The sequence below is a fragment of the Nilaparvata lugens genome, chromosome 5, assembly GCF_014356525.2.
Source record: "Nilaparvata lugens isolate BPH chromosome 5, ASM1435652v1, whole genome shotgun sequence".
In the NCBI taxonomy this organism is placed as follows: Eukaryota; Metazoa; Arthropoda; class Insecta; order Hemiptera; family Delphacidae; genus Nilaparvata; species Nilaparvata lugens.
The window spans coordinates 46,335,118-46,341,117 of record NC_052508.1 but is presented as its reverse complement, the minus strand read 5'-3'; positions in this window follow the sequence as shown (position 1 = coordinate 46,341,117).

Genomic DNA, 6,000 nt, shown 5'->3' with positions numbered 1-6,000 from the left:
ATTATTTGCCTCACCCAAGCATGAAGCTCTCGATAACACCTTAAAAACGGTTTCTGTAGTTTTATTATCACTCTTTCATTCTTTTCTTTCTGCGTCGGTATTTTCCAGCAAATAAACTAGATTAGTTTTCAATTACTCGCTGCATTACTAGTATATATAGGGTATTACTAGTAGCTCAGAATCAGAGAGTGTAGAATTGAGAATCATTGAATACTCTGGTCAGAACCCTCTCAAAAACTACATATTTGGTAATTTTCCAGTTAAATAAAAAGTGTCAAACTTTACGGCTACAAATGGATACATTCTTTGCTACAGGCGGAATGTTTGAAATGTTGTTACTTGACTCAAAGTTTAATTTTCATAGTTCATTTTCATGGAGCTGAATGATATGAGCCTATTATAATTTTCAATTTGATAAGCGGTACTGTTCAAGTAATAATGAGCAAGAAAATAAATTATTCCTATCATCAGACAATTAGGTAATAGTACAGACAAGATCTTGAATCAGTGGTTATAGCTCATAGATCAAGATCTGAATTAAATTGAAAAATGATTGTGTACAGGTGTCTATTGTTTATATTCTATTGTTCATGATACAAGGAATCAGGCCAATGATCTCTCCCATAGAAATCTTCTCTCAATTTCTTGGAGTTTGGTGGATTAAATGGAAATATAACAAATGGACATTGCTATTCTTTTTTCTATTGATCTTTATATTATAGAAAAACGTAAGCATATTTTGAATATGACACGGTATTCAGAATAGTGGAATATGGCAATTTTATTATTATGCTGATTGAGCTGTAAAACTTGTAAATTGATTACGAATAGTAATTGGAAATAAATTTGTGTATATGAATCATGTGAGAATTATTGTCTCATGATTTGAGTAAAACACCATGAAATATAATTGATAATTTCATTTTGTATTCTAATTTTGAAAATTATTAGGCAATAAGAAACTGCATGTAATTTATTGTGATGTGAGAATTCTTTTATATTAATCCATTTAATAAAAAATAAATTCCTGCATTAAAATGATCGCTCTAAATACTACATATTCTCTCAATTTGAAATATTGAAAATTGGATGAATTGAATTTGAAACGAACAGTCTGAACCAATAATTACCGACAACCATAATATTCTTGAGCGTTCATCTATTCAAAATTTCACAGATTATTGGAATTACATTCCACTATCACTTCACATCCGATGTTAACGTTATAGAGTACTTATTTCCTTTAGTCTTGGATGTTATATTAATAATAATATATATAATGCAGTAAATAGATAATATATAAATGAATAAGTTAGTTAAAATTAAAATATAGATAAAAACATGTATAGACTTTTAAATATTTTTATAGTCTCTATGTTGAAATTGGATTAAAAATGTAATAAAAAATTCGGAATTCAAAATGGATCATTACTATGATAGTTCCTTTACCAGAGTTTACTGCAGTATATTAATTTAAATAAAACAATAATTTTTCACGTCAGTTTTGTTACAAATGATTTTGATTTGATTTGAGGAAATTACGTTGAGCAATGTGACCTAAAAATAATAGATACTTATAATATTTGCAAAAGTGAGATCTGCTCAGAGTTACAAATACTAGAAAATATATTGTAAAGGAAATTGATAGATCGTAAATTATTGTGAATTGAGCTACTGTATTTGCGAAATAAAATAAACAATAGGGTCTTTTGAATGGGAACTGAACAGAGTATAGAATGTACTCTCCCAACAAATAGAACAAGAAAATAATTCCTCAGAAACATTATCACTTAATTCAAGTTTTCAATCTATTAGTACAGACCGTTGAATCTGTCCAGGTACTCTATTCTTTGATTAGAAACAATTCAAAAAATGCTATTCAGACAGTAGATAAGTCTTGCAGCTTCCACTTGAATAAAAATAAACTGAGTTTCAAAAATTATACCATGAAAATTCAACATATTCGAGTCATAATGATTTCCAGACTACATTCATGATGAAGTGAGTAAGTTATGCCATCAACAATGACTCATATTCGTCGTTCAAGAGTCATTTCCGGAGTTAAGTTCGGTTTGGGAACGATATCGCAAAAACCATAGAGGAAGTCATAATTATTGCATTAGCCAGGATGTCACAGCAACAGGATGTGATAAGTACTCATGTAAATGCAATCACCAAAAGTGTTGGTTAGTTATGATACTGTAGATATTATGACTTAATTTGAAAACGTTTTTCATTTATGAAAATTAAACTGCTTGCATCCGAGCAGAAACATAAGAGTTAATTGGTTGGAAATAGGTAATAAAAAATGTGCTAGATAAAAAAAAGATATGATGTTGGATGAATAGGTACAGATGTATAAATGAATAAATCAAATACTACGACAGTCAGTCTCTACTCTCTTGACTAGAATATTTATGTCCAGAAATTCAATATCAGATTTGAGATTTATCACATTTCAATTTTCAAAAATAATAAATTTCAATGTATATAAACTTCCTGTTAAATGACGTCTTGAATTCGAATGGAGAAGTTGTGTAGCAAATTCCAAAATCGTAATTCATCCACAATGATGTAATCTTCAACGTACTAGAGTGCCCAATATTGAAAGAGCTCTATTTAGTTACAATATACATTTTTATCTATTATTAGCTGTTATAAATTCAATTTATGACTGCATCACAACATTCGCAATTCCTGAAATAATCATCCACAGTTTTATTGTCTTACCAAATTGAATTTCAGATTTGTCTAATACTAGATTACGTTTATATAAAACTCAGAACGATGCTTGATTAATTATGATTATATTATATTATGATTATAAAACTTATAGTGTATAACGTATCTGTAGTACATTGGCACAGTTTATTTCATTCGATCAATAGCTAATCTTAAATTACTCAAATATAACAAGATTGAAAGAACTCTTGAAATGCAATTTTCGAAACATCTAGAACTAGACATAAACCAGCTTTATAAAAACAGCAGCAAATAAGTACAAAGCAAACATAGATTGTTGAAAAAACATTGATAATTCAGTTATCCATACATCTATCAAAGTTGTAATCCATCAGTATTTCAGAGACTTGACATCAAAAATAATGTAGCCTACAGTAGTTGGAAGAGTAATGATGTATTATTTATGAATACTACCTGCATAATTATACCAGCAAACATATTTTATGAGAAGCTTTAATACAGTGAAGATACTGTGTAAATTAGTATACTATAGTCGATATAAAAATAAAAAATACCAGCAACCCGTACCAACATGTATTATTATTATAAATAAAATATATTATTAAACATATATTAGTATTCTATTATCAGATTCCAAATTGTTTCGTTACCTCGTTAATTGTCAAAAATATTGGGATATACAGTGAATAGATTGTTAGTTGAATAACAGTGAGCAGTGAGCATTATTGCCTCATAAAATTATGAAATACGAAATCCTTCAGTTGTAACCCAAGCACGAATTGTAGGACAACCATTTATATCAAATTATAACAACAATAAGGGACTAACAATACAGGTCAGTGTAGTAAGGGTTGAAGCAGTACTTATACAACACTAACCAAAAATATTTTCAGCATAATAAAATTTGATGGAATGTGGAATTTTACCATTGAATTAATCTAAATTGAATCTGTTTCTGACGATGATGTTGGAGATGAAGCGTTGATCGTAGTTTGAAATTCAGACGAATTCGGCATGCCCAAAAGCACGGTATGAAGTTCCTACAATTCTAAAATCACGTAGGAACTCTATACCTCGCTACTGGTACTCTGCCATTTCAACAAAATCACGATGAAACCGACGACCATCTCGAAGATTGTTCCATAAGAATTGCCATCCGTCCAATAACCATGATCATAACTATTAGGTAATAATAATATTATAAGGTATCATACTAATCAAACAAATATTACTTATAATGGTCAAATGAAGCTATAAAATTGAGAAATGATGGAATGATTCTGCTACAAATCAATAATCAAATTCAACTATTGTGATTCAGATACATTCAAATGTTTTTCACAATCTATACTCTGTATATACTCTGTATATACTTTGTATAGACTGTAGTTCCGCACCATATCTCTGAACTCATCAGTATTTTATTACTCATCAGTGTTTTAGGCTACGTATTCTATGAGGATGGACATTAGAGTAAAAATTGATATGTGCAATTCGGGATGTTTTATCCAGTGTAATTACAGGACATTTCACAACAACATACCAAGAAATTTTATTCGTATACTCATATTCTTACGATATCAATCCTAAAACATTTCAATACATAATTGCAATCCAGAGAAAATTTCAACAACATTTTTCATACACACTAAAAATTCTGGAAATTTAGTTATCATTTATTACTTGAATTACTGAATATTTTGATGAGAGCGTGTACAAAACTAGGGCAGTGTTCTCTAATGAGCAACAAGCATTACATCCAATGAGGGCTTAATTCATAAAACAGCAGTGATGAAAGGAGGTTTGCGTTTGTACGCCTGTTCCCATCTTTTTTAATCAATGAATCGGTTGTTTTTAGGTTACGCAACCCTCAAGACGCTTTTTTCTTTCGCTCTTATTTGAGCTATTCAGTTTCTTGAGGGGTGTGCTGTATAAATAATACCCGGATATCTGTTTGGCTTGAGGGCTTCTAGAAATCACCCTCTTCTGTATCCGGTTACAGTGTTTTCGATTAGGTTCAGAGCTGACAACCAAGGGCTTTCTTTAAAAAGGTTTTCGCGTTAAAATGCCTAAATTGACATGAGAGAACAAGTACATTCAGCAGCATGTTGATAACATTATCAGATTGGAAAGCTAAACTTTCAATAATTTCCAGTTAAGTGACTAAAACTAAAAATCTTCCTAAATCAATAGGTTCTTAGTCTCCAAGAAGAAATAAATTCATAGCCAAATATCATACATATTATTTAAGATTAACCAAATAAAAGTAAAGTTGACCTCTATAATTACTTAATTAGACTAATAATATTTATGGAACCATTCCAAATTTCAGTAAGTTCAATAACTGTTTAGGTGATACCAGACAAGTAGATTTAAATTAACAACAGTAAACATGGGATTTTCATGGTACCAACTAGCTAGCTCCTTAAAAATAACGTGTATTTAATTTACAAGTAAACATCAAATTTCAATTGTCCAGTCAGATAACAAACGACAAACAATAAATATCATGGAACGTAGAAGACAATAAACATAAATATTGGCAATCACACTCGATTGAAAAATGCAGCAGTCATGTAAGTGAAGTGTTCATTAGAATATGTCAAAAATCAATACAGTACACAAGTGGAATAAGGTTGCTGAGTACACACAACTTATGACTCCTAATACTATTCTAGTGAATTCTAAAATAGACTAATATTGTGGGATTTATTACTCCAGTCACTATTTATACAGTATAAGCGTTATCATACACAACATACCAATTAAATGCTTATTCTATAATTATATCTAGATATTGGAAAATAATTTCTAAACATTTTATCCAAATTGATGCCACACTAATTTCAATCAAATAATTACTATTCACCTTCTCTCAGTATCAGAATCCTTGCATCTATATCCATACACATTATTCAAATTCTCAGGATAAATCTCTAGGGTACACAATATTACCTTCTTTAAATAACGTTCAGCTATTTTTGCATGTACTACTGGAAGTTTCTCAATGAAGGTGAAACCAACACTCGGAAGATTCCACAACACTAATCAGTAATTGCATCACCATCGTTCATCACGGCAATTATATAGACACCTATAAAATGAGCCAACATCGGATTTTCCATTAGAAAATGAAGCGTCGTTACCTACAGCGCTGAAGAAAGGAATTAGTAATGGCATGCTTTCCTATTACCACAACTAGATATAGATATAGAGACAGATATAGTGAAGACAGAATGAATAAGAAATAATAGAAGCAGGGTGCTATAACCGAACAGCCAAGTTGAGAGGGCAGCA